This window comes from Corvus moneduloides, chromosome 4 (assembly GCF_009650955.1).
Source record: "Corvus moneduloides isolate bCorMon1 chromosome 4, bCorMon1.pri, whole genome shotgun sequence".
In the NCBI taxonomy this organism is placed as follows: Eukaryota; Metazoa; Chordata; class Aves; order Passeriformes; family Corvidae; genus Corvus; species Corvus moneduloides.
The window spans coordinates 64,638,561-64,658,888 of NC_045479.1; the positions used below are offsets into that span (position 1 = coordinate 64,638,561).

A 20,328-nucleotide genomic window follows, 5' to 3' on the forward strand; every position below is an offset into this window, starting at 1 on the left:
ACTTGTTAAATTTCCACAAGTTTACATTTTCTTGTAAAAAAGCTTCTGTTGAAAACTTCCCTGACACATATATGACAGTCTGTGAATTACAGAAGATCACACTTTCTAACTTATTTTTCTGGATTCACCAAGAAAATGATGAGTCAAACAGTGTAAGCAGGGTGTCATCTACAGACATTGTTTGCTTTCTTTTGAACAAGGATGAATTTCCACTATTGGGAGGTAAAGACTTCAGTGTACCTGTTGCAGACTCAGGTGCTAACCTCCTTTGGCTGTTGTATGGCGCATCACATGCAGCAATTCACATAGCAGGGGTTTAGAGCAGCAGCAGAAGTGGTACCCTCTTCTTGGGAGACAGGCTGTTGTTTCAGCTCATCTGAACCTGCCTTAGAAGAAAACACAGACACAGAATCACATCTACTGAGATTTTTTCTTCCTCTACTTCTGTAATGTAAAAGAGAGCACCTGTTTGGGTAGTGGGTAGAGTTATATTGATTCTGGGTAGAACTTCATAGTGTTTCTTGGTTTACTTATCTTCTTTATGATGGTGCTGTTGCTGCATGATTGGAATAGATAAATGATTCTTCAGCTGGAAAACATTTCAAAATAACCTGTGACTCAAATACATAAAACTCAATATTTCTTAAATGAAGACTACAGGAGGATGTTCTGGCTTTTTGGGGCTCTTGAGAAGCAAAGCTCTAGTGAATGGCCTTTGACTCTTTTTTTTTTTCTTTCTTTAAATATCTTTAAAACTATTTTTTTTTTAAATATCAAAATTTTGTTTGTCTGTTGAGCTTTTGATTTCAGCAAATGTTGTACCCAGCATGAGGCAAACACAATAAGAAGAGATTAAAGTATTTCCATCTGCTTAGATAATTTACTGGTGATTGAATGGTAAAAAAAGTCATTTTATCCAGACACTTGGGAATTACAACATAATTTTAATGCAGTCATAGGAAAAATCACTGTAAAATTGTATTGGTTTATTGCTACTGGCTTAATATAAGATTCAAAGCAATCTTGCCTTATTTCCTTGTCAACTGCAATGTCTTGGACAACTTTGAAAAGTGTCTATTTTATTAAATACTCACAAGAGACATTTATAGACCTGCTTTTATGTTTGCAATTCATATTGAACTGGAATTGTTTGGTGATTCTGGGAAAGGCAAATTGCCTCTAAACCAAAAACTTTATAATTCCTGAATGGCCTCCATTATTGAAACTTTGTGTTCTGTTATGCTGAAGGGTAGTAAAACTAGATTTCTGCAAAAACAGCTGCTTCTTTTATCTGAAAATTGATGGCTTGCCTGTACTACTTGTAAGTTTTCAAGAATGACTCACAATTCATGTCAGAATTGTTGGACCACAGAGCACATGAGTTATTGAACCAAGTTCTTGGTAAACTAATTTTGACTGTATGAATATGGTAGTGGTTTTTTTTAAGAAGAAAATTTGCATATATTTGGAATGTAATTTTCATATATGCAAACAATTGTTATTAAACTTACATCTGATTATATTTTCTATTCTCTGTTGAGGTAAACCCTGTTTTGAAACTTGATTTCCATAGCAATTTCTCTTGAAAGAACCAAAAATTTCTAAATATCTGGCTAGTTATTGAAAAATTCAATGCAGACCAGAAAGTTTCTTTTATTGAACATTTACTTAAAAATAAAGGATTAATTAAGATCTGCCTTACACTTCTGGTAGATCTCCCAGCACTTTGTATCCAAGTAGAAAGGAAGGTCAGGGACGCAAACAGGACCTTGGTTATGAAATATACAGTAACAAAGTTACTAATTTTCTTAGCACACTATTGTCAACAGAAATACAAAGTCAGCAGCACCTTAAGACAAACTCAGCTGGGGAGAAGTAAACCTCCTGAAGAAATACTGCATGGTTACATTTGCAGAGTTTGCAACACCATCCATTTTTTCAAACAGAGATACTAACACAACCCCATCTCATCTTTAAATAAAATCAGGACTTAGTTCTGAATTTGTTATCAAAGACTGTAAACATATTTGATAGTATTTTTTTATGGAAAATGGTCTGTTAAATAAAATTTTATTGTTTCATTCAGTTGCTCTATTTAGAAATGTTTTCCTTTTTTTAATATTTTGAAACTAAATAAAATATTAGTTTCATTTTAAACATGAATAAAATCTTTTGGGACTGACTACTACAGTGTAAAGAAAAAATGATAAAATTCTACATACGTGATTTATTGGGACTTTGTATCCACTCCTAACCAGAAAATGGCATTAAAGCTTAATTAGAGTTATTAAAGAGCTGATGGTTTAAACATTCAGTCCAAAATCTGTTGGTTTTTTATGTGTTTTGTAACAAAATTATATGTATATGTTCTATTAAATATTTTTTCTTTAAGGATTTGGTAAATTCAGTATCTAGGAAAAAAAATGATGTTAATTTGCGCCATTCTATTTTTGTTATAAAAAACTGAAGAAATAAGGATTTTTTTCTTTGTAATAGTGCCTTTTGAAAAAGGGAGATTGAGAAACTTATATCAGCAAACCCCACATTTCTACAGGCCCAAATCCAATTTTACATACCAATAAGAAGATGATCACTGGCAGTAGTAGGAGTTACATGCAGAGCAGATCTTGATTGCATCCCTATAAATTCTACAACAGAAAGAACATAAAGGATTTTTGCACAGTATTTAAATGCCTATCCTTAACTACATGAACTGAGGTCAGTTTTCAGCTTTTAAAGGAACCTTTCTTATTATAGAGGTAGCTGAAGAAAGATGGTATAGCTTCCTTTGCCCCCTTCAACTTCTTAATAAATTAGAGCTTTAAAGACAGACACAAACTGGCCAGAAATCCAGTCTACACCATGCATTCTCTCTGAGCCAGTGAATTTTTCACTCCTGGATATATAGTGGCTCAACTTTGGCAAGCAGAATAGCCAGTGTACATTTTTATTTACTCTTCTTCATATGTGAGAAGTACCTATAGCCATATATTGCAATGAGACACAGGAAGGTAGAGTATCTTAAAGCTCTGACTTTCTATGCACTGCTCTAACCACTGGTGGGGAAGGGGGAAAAAAAGAGGTTTTTTTAAGAGAAATAAAGATATTTAACAAAAGCACATTAATCTGTTTCAGACTCTGAATCCTCATAAGACAGGGGCACCCAACTGGGAGAGTGTCAGATGTAGCCCTGTGTAGCATTCCACATTGTCTAGCTGAGGCACCATGTGCACCACTTGTGGACTATGTTGTGGCAAATCTTGCTCTCATATAATACATGGGAAGAGCTGGAGAATGGTGTAAAACAGATGGTGAGGCCTCACAGGAGGTTCTGGTCACAGGCACAACAGACCTTGGTGCCAGCAACATGGGTCATACACACTGTGCCTCAAATCCATGTTTCTTTTTGAACCTAGCCTTAAGTCTGATCTTAAGGATCTGAAGAGCTAGATCCAACAATATAATCTGATAATTAACAGCAGAAGTCAGATTCGGTCCCATCAAGAAGGACAAGTGCTCCTTCATTCATAAAACCACCCCATTTCCCACTCTGATCATCTGAAAATAGTGGTCTTTAGTAAAAGAAATATCTAAAACATGTCTGGATCATTGTCCACTGCAACCCAGGACAATCAAGTAATCAGCCTTCCGTGCCGGGCCCTCAGAGAGCCGAAACCAGTGTAACTTCTGTAGATATATAATTTCTTATAGGGGTTAAGGATATGGCTTGCTGGTTTTACCCCAAAATAACAGATATTCTATAGAAATACATTTACACTATTCAAAAACATAGCAGCATGTGATTTTGTTTATTTAATCTGAAGCAATTTAACAAACTGACCCAAAGAAAGTATTTCAAGTACTGCGACTTGTAAATGTCAGTGGTTGAGGTTTTTTAAAGAAACAATAAGACAGATGATGTGTTAGATTAACCTGAGCTAGGAAAATAGAGACATAGCCAAAATTACAGACAAAGACTAATATCTGTGCAAGGAAACATGCTGAAAACAAACTAAGTTTGACCTCTGGTAATGCTAGCAGCTGGCCTATACATGAGTGCAACCTCAGACCTGTTCTCTTTAAATTGTTTTTTAAGGGTCCATTTTGTTGGACTGTTTCCGATAAATTAAGTCTTGGGTGAGTTTGCTGCTGTTTCCTTTTTTTCTCTAAGGAAAACCGTCAGACCAATCTACTGAGAAACAAAATGAAAGTTCATCCTGTGGCCTGTTGCTGTATAAGTTTTCATAAGAAAGAAATTTATGCTAGGCCCAAAATGTTAAAAGTAGGGAATTAGCACATTTGCTGTGGATTCTTGTCCTGCAGTAAAATTTTCTTAGCCAACTATTTAAACCTATTTTTTTCTTTCACTGGTACAATTTTGCATATATTTTGTCACCATATTATGGTTGCTTTTCAATATTGCAGCCTATTCTCAACTGCTGGCTGCTACCTTGGGCTGTAGTTCCCTGCCCCTTTTATGTGCCATGTGGTGAAGTGAGATAGGGAATTACTTTTGTCTATGGTATGGGATTTTTTTTGGTTTTTTGGGTTTTTTTCTGGAGTCAGTGTTTATTTCAGTGTATCTGTGTGACTGAGGGATGTAAAAAATCACAAGCATAGATGAGCAGACAAAACTCTCTTAAAATGGTCAGTTCTGCAGCAAAATATGTATGTGCTATTACACTCTTATAGACCTTAGAGCAACATGACTATCAAAAAGTCAGTGAGAAATAGATTTGATGAGATTAATAAATAAAAAAAGAGCATCAGGATTTTATCTAACTGGAGATTTGGTGAGGATGGAGCCGTAGTGCTAAGTCAGGAGCACTCAGATGAGATGCTCTCAGATTGTGTCTCCCTTCCAAAATCCTATGCAAGATACAGGTACTTGCATGCACTTTGAAAACAATAATTGAAATCTGATTGAGAAGTCCTGGTCTAAGAGTGAATGTCTTGTCTCTAGACATGAACTATGACCTCTCAGGAATATTTAGATAATACAATATTTACACTAAAGTTTTTGCAGGTGAATCATCAATTTTGATCCCCAGCAGAGCGATATTGGTCTGAAGATTTGCATGTGTGGAACCAATTTCTAAAAGCTTTTACGTAAGGATCCACAATTGGGCGTGCAACGGCCTAGCTGATCTACTGACCTAGGGGAGAAGGTACATATGTGTTTTATTTATGTGTTTTATTGCCAACAGATCTAGCATGGATACCTGCCTGACCTGACAAACATCAATCACCTCTGAGAAAATGAGGCCCAGCAAGAGGAAAAAGGACCCAGTCACCATCCAGCCCTCGTGGCCAAGGCAGGAGCAGGTGTAGGACTGGCAGGAACATGGCTGTGACCTGAGGGCTTGTGGAGGCAGGCTGGCAACTGCCTCGTGTCCTACTGCATCTGCCATCATGTTGTTGTGTTCCTGCTGACCTTCTCCAGTTATTCCCTGTTCCATGCTTCCAGAGAGACATTTGGTGGTGTTGGGGTCCGTGTTTCTGGCTGGTGGACTCCCTCCTGTCTGGGCGGCGCGGCCTCTGAGCTCCAGCCATGGGAGCTTTGGAACAGTAGCCATTTACTGCCAAGTGCAGAAGAAGAAGCAGCTCTCTCTCTCTGGGAACATTGGACACTATCTTTTTGTTTTCCTATGCTATAAGTCTCTGTCGGTGGCATGGTTGTTCTTGGTGGTTTTTGTTGGTTGTGATCTGTATGCCATGTGTTTTGTCCTGTGGCCGGCAGGTGGCCAGTGGTGGTTTTGGTGGGGTGGTGCAGACTGTTTTAACATTAGAATACATGAACCCTTTCCATAAAAAACAAAAAAGGGGGAGATGTGGAATTTAAGTAAAACCTTATAAAATGAAGGCCTTGTTGCCTTTGTAAAATTATGGCTCAGGCCTGTTACTTCAGCTAGAGAAGGACTGTGAGAAAAGTCTGTGAGAAGAAAAACAATTAGTTTTTACCCATGAGAATGTAGTATCGACAGAAGCATGAAAGTTAAACAATAGAATGAGAAAAACAGCAACATATCCGCACCTGTTATTTTTCTGAATGCTTGAATGCTTATGCTATAGGTAGTCGATGGTAGTATATTATGGGTAATAACAGCCAGTGAGTCTATTGTGGTAGTTTAGCAGCCAATGAATCTGTAACATGAGTGATAACACACAAAAGGTGCATAAAAGAGGCTGCTTTGTTTAATAAACGGCTTTTTGGCCCTTGAAAGAGGCACTGTCCGTGTGTGTCATGGCCACCCCAACAGCACAAAGAACGTAGAGCTCATTCAAATCTAGTATATTGTACATCTGTAAAAATTTATTCTTTAAAAATTTATCTCACTTTTTGTGTATGTTTACAACAGTACATCAGCTTCACACCATGTTTAAATGAGTATGACAGAGCTCAAATGTGATGTGGCATTCATGAGCTTTCATACACCTCTCACACCTCATGACTTTTCTTGAAACTGTGCAGCATTTCTTATTTTGAATTACAAGAGTCTAAGGACATGGCAATCTAACAAATTCTCTTAATATGTTGCAACACTGTCATGCAATATGAATGCCTTATTACAAATAAATATTAAAATTATTGCTACAAAAGAGGAATAAAGAAATGTGCTAATCTATTTCTTTAAGAAAATCAAGGCAACATTCAAGACGGCTCCCTAAGCATTGAACACGTGTGAGGCAGGGACCTCCATCCTAGAACGTTGTATATGAAGTAGAAAAAAGTGGCTTTTAATTGTATAGTTTAATATTTTTACAGCACCTTTCATCTTCTGCCAGAAGACTTTTAAAACTGGTATAAAAATATGTGAGATTGGATGCTCTTGGCATGAATATTTAGGACTCCTGGATTATGTTTCTGCAGCTGGACAGCCAGGGACAAATAATTGCTCTGATCAGGGTTTTTATGACACCAATAAAATTGATTAATAATAACACTCCACTTCTTTGCAAAATGATAAATATATTGACAAAACATGAAGTCTAATATCTAGGTTATTATTTATTTAGTTTCTGCCTCCATGTGTCCTTGGTATAAAAGCATCCTTAAATTCCTCTAAATAACAGAAGGAATTGAAAGGTGTCAGAGGAAGTTTCAAGGAGTCCGGAAAGAGGCAAAACATTTTTTTCTTGAGCACGGTTTTTTAATGCTGCCTAAATTACCTCAGTGAGCAAGAATTTAGGTTTAAACCCAAAGATAGAATCTCTAACACTGCAGGTTTCTCAATCCCTATGGGTTACAGTTTCTTTTATACTGAAAGAGTCTCTTTAGGAAAATAGTTTATTATCATTACTCAGAGGTAGAATGATTCATGATCATGTACTCTGCTTTCCAGAGGACTTTTGCCTTTATGCAGTAACTAGGTAGTTGTTCACTGAATGTTTTCTGGTCTTGTTTAATACCCTCATTCAAATTTTGATCAAGTTTTATGTTGTTAATCAGTCACAGCTGTGTTTTATCAATTTATTTGTTAAAGATTCACTCTCAAGCAAACATACAGCTATTCCCTAACAGTGACCCATCAAGAGATTACAGTCAATGCCTCTTTAAAGTATTAAAAAAAAATAAAAAGCAAAATTCTTAATGAAAGAAAATGATAATTTTTATCTGCTTGCTGAAGATAGGAAGAAAGCAGTCTTGATGCCCATTTGAGAGCAATTAGAGTGGTTTGGAGGCTATCCCACAGCAGTAATTTACAGCTTACACAGAACTATGGCATAGCTGCCAGGAATGATCCTGAATTATCTGACTTTGCAAACTTTAGATGTGACAGCACTGAGCCAGCACTGAGCCATATTCTGCATTTAGGCAGAGATCCCAAACAACTGCTGTGTGCCTGTGTACCTGACCATGCTCCAGCACATATCAGATCGTCATTGAGAATAAGAAAACTTTGTACTAATTACCATTTTCACAAATTATGTTTAACCACCTTGTATCCTCAAAAGGTAGCACGTGGATCCACTTTCAAACTCTTTCAGTGGGGTGATAAACATCCCTGCTTTTAGATTACATTTGTAGAACTCTTATACCTGTTATTAAAAAAAAAAAAAAAAAAAAAAAATATTGTTAGCTCAGTTGTAACAGTTTGTGGTTTTTTAGATAAAGCTAGGATCTGCATCATTCTATTCATGCTTGGGAAATGCATTGTCTTGCAGTCAACAATTTTACAACTCAATTTAAAAATAGTTCTGTTAAAATGCTTTAAATGTCACTATGCTTTTATCTCTCTTTATTTTTCAACTTCAAACCTTTTAAAGCATCTATTATCTGAACTTATGGGATTAATTACCCATCTTACATGTCTGTACAGGTTTTGTGATACAGACTGCCTAATCACCTCTTTCATGGTAGTTCCTAACATTTTTTGTATTGTGTGTGGAGAACAGGCTGGTTTTTATTATATTTCCCTATTCCATATCACTATCTAAACACATTATAGAGTGTTATAAACAACTATCTTTTCCCAAGCATAGGCTTAGATACAAATACTATACCTTACATCCTTCCTATTTTAGCAGAAAATTTAGGGACTGGTGTCTAAAATGTATTTTCCCAAGCATGATCTTGCAGAGGCACAAAAGATACCTGCTATTTTTTTTAATAGCCTCTCTACAGTCAGAGATCTTCTTTAATGCTGATGTTGTACCAGAACAGAAATGAACACATTACAAGGCTTTTAAAATATTGTTCATCTCCTCTTACCTATAGAACCTCCACCGTTGATCCTGCTCTGAGAAACGAGACAGATATAATTTAATTTAATAGGAAGTATCCCTTAAGCCTCTCATTCCTAGAAACTCCCACTTCATTCCATTTTTCATATTCAAATCAAAGAAATATTTTAAATTTCTGCTTTTTTTTTTTTTTTTTTATTATGATCCCCAGGTCTTTTATATCTTCCCATTCCAAAAGTGTGTCTTATGCATAATGCTGAAAATCATATTATTTTCATTCTTTTCAGGAGACTCATCATGTCTTATTTCATTACTTACAGTACAGTATGACAGCATATACGAGATCAGCAGATGTGGCTAGACTTTTAACTCTCCATTTATCCTCTGAGAACCAAATTCTGAAAGCTGATTAATTTTTCAAGATTCCTGAAATATCTGGATTTAGACCATGTGTATCCATCTGAATATGTGGAAAATCAGTTACCATAAATGTAACCTACTAATCTGATACATTTTTGCCCCTGGGGCTTTTTTTTTATTTCATTGCGGCTGTTATTTCAACTACTTACTTAAACACACTGAAGATGGGGATAAATACAGTGAAAGTATTGTGAAAGGCTGTTTCTATGATTATGCAGGTCAAATGGAACTGAAGCTCATTGGTGACCCTGATTCCACCATAAAAATAATGAAAACTTTGTAAAATATACATTTAGCTTATGTTATGACATTCATGTCTAGAAAGGGGGATTTGATCAGTTAATATGAAAACTACCAGGGTAGTTCCATTAATCAGATTTTGTTTCTTCTGCAGATCTGAATGTAAACAGTTGAGCAAGTGTGAGTTTGGAAAATGTGTTTATTATGTTATCCTTTTAACCTCATGAACTGTTTAGTATATTTAATGTAGAATTGCATCAATCACTCTTTCTAGACAAGACTCTGTACAGATACTTTTCATTCCTGAGAAATCACATGAATAAAGTAAGAGGAAACAATCAGCAAGAAAACCAAGAAAATCTAGATAAAATTTTTTTTGCTACTTTTAATTTTCCCCTGGGGTGGTAAATCACTGCTGTCCTACAGCAGGGTAAGGTAGATTGCCCTGAGGAATGAACAGTGGCTCAACAACATTGTAAAAGTGGGATGGGGGTTAGAGGGCAGCTACAGAGAGGACAGTGCTGAGCTGGATGGGCAATGCATCCAATATGCCCAGTGGCCCAGCCCTACAAGCAGGAGTAGACTATGAACCTCCCATCATCACAGTCATAAACCTTACCAGGAGATGGGACATTAAACTTTCAAACCTCCCCAGGCAAGAATGAATTTTAACCACCTCCTCTTCTTCTGGTCTTTAACGTACTAAGTAGCGAAATCTTCTATCAAGCAGGGAAGCACATACTACACTAAACTTACCTAAGAAGAGGCAGTAAACTTATTCAATAAGAGTCAGAGTAGGTGAGAGAATTTGCTGGATTCTGGGGTTTGGCAGAACTTGGCAGCTCAGATCTATCCCTTACTTCATACATGTTCTTTGAGAAGGGACAGAGCATGCAATCAGAGGAAAGGAATTGAATAGAGAGCTCTCTTGATATACTCTGTTATATAGAAGAGACCACACCTGGGTCTTGGCCATCTAAGTGGAAATGTTCCCACCTATGGCTTTTATACAGAAAAAAAAAATTGCAGGTAATCTCAAAGCATTTTCTGATTTTTCTATAAATTGCTTAACAGTAAGACTTTTTTGAACCTTAGGTTGTTTCAATGCAAGCAATTCAACAGTGAGTACAGTGTATGTACCATCAAAAGTTTATCTGCCTGTGGTTTCCCCCAAAGCAAAGATGAGCTGCCAGGTCACTGCTGCCATCAGTGATCCCCCCTGGGTTTGCCCCCTGCATAAGTGGTGGCTAGGTGGAAACTAAAACAACATCAAGGCATTTCTTTCCTGCCAATCAGAGGCCACAAGTGTCATCCCCACACAACCAGGACGAGTACTGAACTCACCATCAATTTTTTGGTGACACAATATTCTGACGGCTGCTACCTATTCAGGATTTGGTGGCTTTTCTCAATCTATGGAAAGGCATGACCTGTTGTAATGCTGGTGACTGGCTCTACATCCTCTCTCATATCACAGGTAACATGGTTGCACTATTATTCCCCATTCAGTAACTTACCTTTGTTTATAAATTAACCTCATTATGTAGGAATGTAAGCTATTTTGGGATACATTGAGGCTAAGAGACTGCTCTGTTTCCCGTTAGAGTTAGCACACAGTGAACTACAATGAACAAGCTCATGAGCTTCATCTTTCACCTGGCAGATGCTCTCCATGCTATGTGAAAAGTGATTCATTAAACTTGTCACAAAGGGCAAACCTCAGAGTAATTTTACTTAAAATCTTTGTTCTCTAGTTTATTATACACCAAGTAGGAACAGGCAAAATTGTTTTATTTTATCACCTTAGTCACAGACCACAGTTTGGCAACTGAGATGCTTATCTCAGTATGGAGAGCATTTTGGTCTGTTTAGTCAAGCCAGAAAGGAGACGGATGAAGACATGAAAAAGGAAAAATAAATAAGTCAATAGGAGAAGTGTGAAATAGGTCAGCATTTTAATGAATGAGTGTATGTATAGTGCATATAATGCATAAAAATTGTGGATATTTGATACCTTCCGGGAAAGGATTATATGTGCTTCATTTAGGAAATCTCCTAAATCAGCCAACATTTACAATGTTTCTGAGCCAGATAAGACTGTCAGAACTGACATCCAGGGCTGAAGCAAAGTCCAGAGCCTTTTACCAGATGATCATCAGTAATTTATTTCTCAGGCAAGAATTACACAAAGTGAGACAGCCATAGGCTAATTTTTCGTTATGGGGACCCTGCCTACCTTCAGCACCATCGGAAATCCTGAGCTGGACAGTTCATCCAGGAATACACATACATACTTATACATCACAGGATGGATCTATGCCAGATGAATTTGTCAGAGTTCATTTTAAAACTCATATGCACTTGTGGTCAGAATCCTACAGCAATGCATCCTATGAGTTAATTGCGTGCATCGTGAAAATGTACTTCTTTCAAACCTTCTACCTTATAATCCTGAGAAATAACAACTTCTCTCTATAACTACTGCCCAGTACAGATCATGACTTTACAAACCCCTGTAATTTCTACAGTCCACTGCTTTCATAGGTGGACTTTCATCTCTGTAGTCCAATGCTTATAACAGCCCTTCATGGCTTATGCAAATCTCCAGTTTGGAAATATTTTTTTGTTAATGAATTTGCACTAATTGAATGCCCGACTAATTGTTGGCTTAATTAAATGGAGACACCTTCCATGAATCACAGTATTTGTTTGCAGGAGTGAAAAAATCAGTACCAAGTGTGTGGAAAAATTTCCCTGTGGATATACAAATTTTATTCAGAAAATGGAGCTTGGCTGCACTAACCTGATTAGCACTGATGGTTATGTAACTAGTACAGGTGGTAAGAAAACATCATACATCAACACAACCAGATCAATATGTATTTATTTATGTATCAGTCCACAGAAACTGTGGAGATAACTTGAGAATGCCCACAGCACCCAGTCCTCTTTTCTGTATTAACTGCTCAAGGTTCTTATTCATACAACTCCAAGCTGCTGTATTTTACTAGATGCTAAACTAAGCCCATAATAACCACTAGATGGCATTTGTTAGCTGCAAATGAATTAAATTCAACTAGCTCTGAAGGAAGACTGGAGGGAAAGGATTTATCTACTAATAACTGTCATGTGGACGGTTTTAGGTGAACAATACTGTTATTTAGGGTGGGGGAAAAAAGTTTGAATTAGGGCTAAAATTAAATCCAGAACATCAGAGACACAAAAGAGAAGAGTCTTGTGGAAGCGATAAGCACAGCTAGCCCTAAAGCAAAATTCTTGGCAAGGAAAAAAATACATTTGAACCTGACTGACAGGCAAGCAAGAATCTTCCCACTGCTTCTCACAGGTAAGAGTTATTTCATTTTCCTGTCACAGAAGTTGCATTCCTTCTTGTCCAAACAGTTCAAAGCCCTGCCCTCATCTCCTGCAGCCCTTCATATCACCAGGATCCTAAGGCATTCTGTGGGATCTTGGTCCCAGTCTCCCCCCACAGAGCAGCATCTCTGCATCTGCAATCCAGAGCTCCCACCCTGAGTGACCTGAAAGCCACCAGCCATTGACCATTGCAGCCATGCCCATCTCTGGACACTTGCCCTGCTCATCTGGACCCCAGCTCACTGACCTGCCGTCCTGATTGGGCTTTGCCATGTCCTTGCCATGCCCTGCCCACTTCTTTCAGGCTCTGTCCAACCCCAGTTCCCCTGACCAGATCTTACCCTGCCCCACATGCAGGAAGATATCCCAGCCTGGCTCTAGTCAGTTGAATTGTTCTATGCAAGTAGGGTACTTGAAACAGAAAAGGTTACAAAATACATGCTTTTATTTATTAAAAAATCTAGAATAAAGCATCTGAGGCTATTCATAACAAACCTCTGTTGGAACTTGAAAAAAATGCTTAAAACCTCCCTTTGGGGAGAGCTGCCCCACCCTGCAGTCCAGACTGTTGGGGTGCAGTGCAGGGGGACGGTCTGACTGGGACATATGACGTAAAGCACTGAGCGGCATTTCCAAGTCTCTCTGTTTTTTTTTTTTTTTTTTGTTTTCAGCCAAAGGGTTTTCAGCTGTCAGGTGTTCTCTCTTTCCAACAAAAATAAAAGATTAAATTGTCTGCAGAAAACAAGCACCTTCCAAAAAATGTCCTTCTAAAGAAAACCCAATATCCTGTTGGAAAACAGCTTCAGTGGAGAACAACCAACAAGTACTTTGTGTGGTTTTGTCCCAAGGCCAGTTGCTTCCCTTAAAACTTAACCCACTTTTAGAGAGCCACTTGCTGCTTCAGGGTAAGAGAAGGGAAAAAATAGAATTCATGTTCCAATGGTCACTGAAAGGAGAGTGTCAAATGTGAACATCTAATAATGGATCAAGCATCTGTCTGTTTAATTTAGGAAATTAAGACACAATTGAGCAGACCAGACAGTTTGCATTGCTGTTGATCTACTTTGAGCATGCTGTGAAGAATTTTTGCAGAAACAAAATGGTATTTGTATATCAACAGCTTATAATACTAACACCAATATATTATTTAAGCTGGAAAAAACATTCAGAGCCTGTTAAAAAGCATTCCAGTGTATTAAAATTATGTCAGTGTTATCATCTGTAAAAAAGAGCTTATATTTGATTTATACTGATAGTTTATTTTCAAGCCGAAGTGGTCAAGAGGGGGGGATATCTTTGCTGCTGAATTATGAATGTTGCATATTCTTTGATGGTCGACCTGTTTGGTAGTTCAATGTATGTATTGCAATAGTTTCACTGTTACAGACATAATTGCATACTGATGCCTAGGTTTTAACTTTTGTATTTTCCCAATTCTGTACTGCTTAGAGTGTAACTCCGGGGTTTCTTGTAGCTTGCTAATTTCTGCTAGGTAGACATATCAAAGCCTCTCCGGGCCTGCTCTTCAAGGACACCCAGACCCAAAAAGTATAATCCAAAGAGCTTCTAAGGGGGGGCCAGCAAAGGGGAAATTACATCATTGAACCAAAGCTTTAATTGGAGAATTAACCCTGATATGCAAATGAATCAAACCTATAAAGGTGTGAAGAACTCGTGACCATCTTGGGGTCCATTTTTGGCAATAGCCTCTGGCTCCCAGAGGGTACCTTTGAAGACCTTTCAAATAAATATCTATTTTATTTTTGTACTCCTGTCCAGTCTCTGTGTCTAGGAGGCCTCTTAAGGCATCAATACCTGTTATTAAACTCAAAAAGAAACAATAATATAACAACTGAGCTATTCATAGCTTTGGAAATGAGATATTAATTTCAATTACCAATTATTGTGCTGTTATTGTATTTTATTTAACTATTTAGAGCTGAAGTGAAAGAAAGCTGTAATTTCAAAGTCAATCCTGCTAAGATTTCCAAATTGATTTTGTGTAATTCTTGCTGAAAATACAAAATTTACCAAAACCAAAGTTCATGATGGGTTAAATCTCCCCATAAAGAGTTCAAAATAAAGATTTGCATAAAAATAAACTCATAAAAACTAAGCTTAACTGAGTTTCAATCATGAAACTATATACATAGGTAAAAAATAAAATGAAACGAAAACTTATCTGTCCCATATTTGCAAATAGCAAAAAAAATAACAGGGAAGAGGCAATTGAATCAAACACTCGGTCAAAATGCAAATAATTTTTAATGATTGGTCATTGCTCAGACAGTACTACTTAGCCAGTTCTTAGCAAGAACAATAAGGTAGCTTAAAGGTTAAAATAATGATATTGTGAAGAGACTTGCTATAATTAGAGGCACAGATTGGGTCCAGTGGTTCTGCTATTTGTACATCTGTGCTTATGAATTTTCAAGTGTCTGAAATTGAATACTCTGGTCACTTTCACAGAAGGAACCAAAAACTCTTCAGTAACTACATCGAATATGCCCAGAATCCGGCAGGTGCCTCCTGAAGCTTCTTGAGAGAAAGGAAAAAAAAAAAAAAAAAAAAAAAAAAATCCAAACCAAATTCATTCCTGGTTCACTGGTGGCACCTGGTGGCCACACTGCAAACCAGCAGCGTGTGCCACGTGGAATTTGCACGCAGGTGATGGGAGCCCTGCTCTCCTGCGCGGCTTCCCCAAGGGGCAGAATTCCTCCTCTCCCTGGTTCCCAGGTCACTTCTTGTTTTTCCGGTCTCTTTTTGCTGTTCCCTCCTACTCTTCGAGTGGTCGAGGCAGGTGATTGTCACTTTCTGTTCTGCGGCCTCACCTCAACTCCCGTGTGCAGTTTTGGGCAGCACAATATAAAAATGACATAAAGTTTTTAGAAAGTGTCCAAAGGACGGCCACAAAGATGGTGAAGGGCCTTGAGGGGAAGCCATATGAGGAGTGGGCAAGGTCACTTGGTTTGTTCAGCCTGGAGAAGAGGAGACTGAAGGGAGACCTCATGGCAGCTACAATGTGCTCAGGAGGGGAAGAGGGGGGCAGACACTGATCTCTGCTCTGTGGTGCCCAGTGACAGGACCTGAGGGAATGGCCTGAAGCTGTCAGAGGGTCTAGGTCAGACACTTGGAAAAGATTCTTCTCCCTGTGGGTGTTTGGGCACTGGAAGAGGCTCCCCAGGGAAGTGGTCACAGCACCAAGCCTGACAGAGCTCAAATGCACTTTTCAAGTAGTGTCTGGACTGTGCTCTCAGGGACACAGTGTGGTTATTGGGACTGTCCTGTGCAGGGGCAGGAAGTGGGCTCAATGATTCTTGTGGGCCCCTTCCAACTCAGGATATTTTATGACACTGTGCCAGTTACCCACCTCTTTCCTTCCCTCTCTTAAAGCCCAGATCCTGAGCGGACTGGAGAGGAAAGCAGTGGTCCCTGGGGATAGCTCACTGAAATCCCTGCACTCCCATCAGTGGGGGAAGGCTGCTCTGAGGTACCTGGGCACACCCCAGAGCTGAGCAACCCTTCTCTTGGTTCAGAGCTGCATCCAGGCCTGATTCCAGAATACTAAACCATTGGACTGGGACTCTGAAGGGAACAGTTGAGATTTGGACTCCAGGAGAGGCAAGAGACATTTTAAATATGGTCAGGATTTAATTCCTGACATCTGCACTATTTACTCTTCTTTCCCATAACTACTCCTACTACTTGACTACTCTTTGTTGACTCCTGGGAATGAGTTAAGTTCAGAACATGATTAAGACATAATAAGGATGGCTGGAAGCTAGCACATGCCTGTGACATCTGCTCTGACTGGAGGAGGTGGAGACACTGAGGGCAAAAGTTAAGTTACTCCTTCACTCCATTCTTGGGAGAGCCAAAAATAAGTAATAGTTCATTCTCATTCATGGGAATGCAAAATACAGGGAAAGGTAGAGCAAGCCAGAGGCTAGAGAGGCCAGCTATGCTCATAAACTGTATGCATGGAACATTTCCATAGAAAAAGATTGTTCCATGTACTGTTAGCAATCTGCAATGGTTCAAGATATGCTTAAAATAAACAGATCATATCTGAATTTCAGTGGTTTCTGAATTTCAGTGACTATCTGACAAATCTAGTAAAAAAAATCAGCTTTATAAAAAGCTGATGTATTAATGTTGTATTTTACCTACACCATATTTGTGATAATTATTGGAGACTGTAAGAGAAATAAATAAGTTAAATAATAAATTACTTAACAGCTCTTTCTAATTTGGAGGCATTTTTTTCCCCACAAACACAAGTAACTCCCATAGTGGACATGCCCCAATATTTTCCCCACACAAATTGCATTTGGTGAACAATAAAGAGCCAGGCTTTTATAACCATGTAAGATTTCTATTCCATCTTCAGGAACACCAGTACCATTAATATGTAAATCCTTTTCCTTTACTCAGTCAAGTTATTACTAAAAAAGGTATCTCTCCATTAATTATCCAAATCCATCCTGAACAAGATTTAACATATTTTGAACCTTTATGGTTTCAATGCTTCATCAAAAGTGGAGGTATTAAATAGTTTTATCTTACATATTATTATTAGACAAGTCTGTGAAGCCCTTGAAGTTCTGAAGTTTGGTTTTGTCCCAAACAAGATAAGAAGACAAAGCCTTAGGATTTTTCATAAAATGCAGTATTTCAGAATATTTCATTTTATAACTATAATTGAAATAATGATATCTAAAAGAATAACTTTATTTTATTTATAATATTAGATAAATCCACAAAGGACATTCTTATGAGTTATCAGTTTTTCCAGTGCTGCTTCTCTTTAAAGGTTAGAAGATACTAAACTCATTTGACAAATTTTTAGCAATTGTTTCTATTGAACACCTCTGTTTTGGACACTCCTTCTCCAGTATTAAATATGTATTTTTTTTAAAAAAATGCCACTTGCTAATATAAAAATATAATCATAGAATCACAGAATCATAGAATGGCTGGGCTTGGAAGGGGCCTCAAAAGTTCATCTGGTTCCAACCTCCTGCCATGCCCAGGGACACCTTCCACTAGACCAGGTTGCTCAGAGCTCCATCTAACCTGGCCTTGAACACTTCCAGGGATGGTGCATCCTCAGCTCCTCTGGGCTACTTCTCCCAGTGCTTCATCACTCTCTGATTAAAGAATTTCTTCCTAACATCTAATCTAATCAATTTCTTCTCCTGTAGTTTAAAACCATTCCTCCTTGTCCTGTTTAAATCCGCCTGTGTGAAAAGTTGCTTAGTGATGCAAATTTGAAACATTTGAAAGCAAGTGAGAAGCAGCCTTTGCTTTTGTCTATCTTTTGCCTTTTCTCTCTGTACCCCCTCACTGCCGTGCCTGTGCATCACATCAGGTAGAAAGAGCCTTGTCCAACTCCCTTCAGACCATTCACTGAGGAGCTCCTGCAGCCCTTACAGTCACAGTACCTTCAGCAGCAAACCTGAGTGCATTCAACCTTGCAACATTCCTGCAGAGAGTGGCTGTGTTGCTATTTTCTACTCAGGCAACTGAGGCACAGTTGATGTGACATCCCCAAGCAGGGACCACACCCAAGCCTCCCAAGCTAACAGCCCAACCACTGACGTACAAAGGAACTGGAATAAATAAATCCCCTGCTGGTACTAAAGCAATCCAGGCTGAAGTGCCTGCTTTTCCAGAGCACAGGGAATGCTGACACAGATCAGGCACATGTGTTGGTGGATGATGCATGGGGCTAATATGCCCCTGGAATTTTGACATCATAATGTGCATATTTAGTCATTTTAGCTGAAAGTGTTATGAAGGAAGACCATGCTGTATACTGGTACACCAGTGTTTATACTACATGACATCTTCTTTCGTTACAAAATGAAACTTTTTGAAAAAATATTTTTAATTCAGGACGCTTTCTAATGCATTTCTAGTTATTCCCTCTCCTGGCATCATGACTTGAAAATAATAATTTTCCATTTTTGGTGGTCTTAGTCATTCAATTTCTTCCTCTTCTAACTGCTTTTGCCCTCATTTTTGAACCAGGAAAACTGAGATTTAACCCAATTTTTGAAGAATAATGCAAAAACATATGCATGTTTCTATTTCATTAATACCTAGAAAGCATAACCAAGTCCATAATATGCTTATTATGCTTACCAGCAAAAAGTGTTCATTCCCATAACATTGATACAATTTTTAACACATGAATAATTTTAGTGAAGTTACTGTGCCTATCTGTTGAAGAAAATATGAATGAGATTGATTTTTTTTTTTACTGTTTCAGAAGTAGACTTAGTATTTACACTTCCTGAAATCTGATTCCTCCTAACTATCCCCTAATTGTAAAATTTGAAATACATTGTAAAGAAAAGTCAAAAATAATGATGTTTTAAGGGAAAAAACACACTGGGATGTACTGGTATATCAAAATCAGGTCTCTGTTACTTTAATAATGCAAGAAAGCACACATGAGTAGCCCAGTAAAGTGAAATTCAAACCAACAATGTTATTTACCTGGTAATGTAAAAAATATATGGTAATGCAAAAAAACCCAAAAAACCAATAGGGGTTTTCTTTTAATAAGTGGCATATCAATCTTAAAAATGAAGGAATGTTTGTATAAGCATGTTCTAGCAGCAGCCATCTTACCTTAGTTTGTGCAGCAGTTCCCATGATGTGATCATGAAAAGTCCCTTGATGTTTTTGCAAGACTTGATTTGCTAAGCCAAGTGTCCTGGACGAATGCCACTACATCTGGGGCTATAATGAGAATACTTTTTCTGCTGGTGCTCAAGTCATTCCCAGAATGAGTTTTCATTTGTTTGTTCATGATCACTGCATGTTCAGTTAATCCAAACATTAAGCAGTAGAGCTTCAGTTCAACTAGAGTCAGTGTCTCAGAAATCAGCTCAAAGATATAATAACCAAAAGTTACAAAATCTCCGTTCTAGAACATGCATTCTCCTTCAGTGTTTCAGGATAAAACCTGTCCTGCTGAACAAACAGAATGCCATATGATTTATAAGGTTAAAAACTGAGAACAACCGTGACTGAAAATATTCATTGCAAATAATTAAATAAACAAACTGCAGTGAGATGAACAAGTACACAGGACACTGAAGTATTTGAGAACAGGAAAAGTAAAAAAGCTGGGTGGATTTACTTTTTTTATTAAGTTGCTCAGCTCAGCTAATGGAAATATTGCACCTGCTAAAAATCTGAATTTTACTTGAATTAAATAAGCCATCTTCCACTTATTCTAAATTTCCATGTAGTTTATATATTAGTCCCTATAGCATTTGTAATTATGCTTTACCTGAATATTTCCTATTCTGAAAATATTTTTTTTTAGTGCTATGACAAGCAATTTCTTTTTAAGTACAAACCCCATATTTTCAAAGGAAAAAATTGAAATTTCAATTAATAAAGTCCAAATATTTTCATAATCCAGATAACTCTTCAGCCATTTAACCTTCATAGAATTGTTATTATCATTGCAATATTCTGTTCTGCCTTGTGAAAGTCATCCAACAGGAGCCAAGATAGGATGCTGGCTTACTATTTTGTTTGTGGGTCATCAATGTAAAAAACAACAGGCTAAAAAAATCATGAAATATC

The 20,328-nt window shown here is 37.7% G+C and overlaps 1 long non-coding RNA gene across 1 annotated transcript; it reads right to left on the reverse strand.

Annotated features, from left to right (window-relative positions):
* Positions 1-269: 269 nt before the first annotated feature.
* On the reverse strand, positions 270-20,083 carry LOC116443514. The gene is made up of 3 exons (XR_004239945.1): positions 19,360-20,083; positions 7,915-8,040; positions 270-386 (listed from the first exon to the last, which is right to left on the reverse strand). It is a non-coding gene; the product is annotated as an uncharacterized LOC116443514 (long non-coding RNA).
* Between the last annotated feature and the right edge of the window lie 245 nt (positions 20,084-20,328).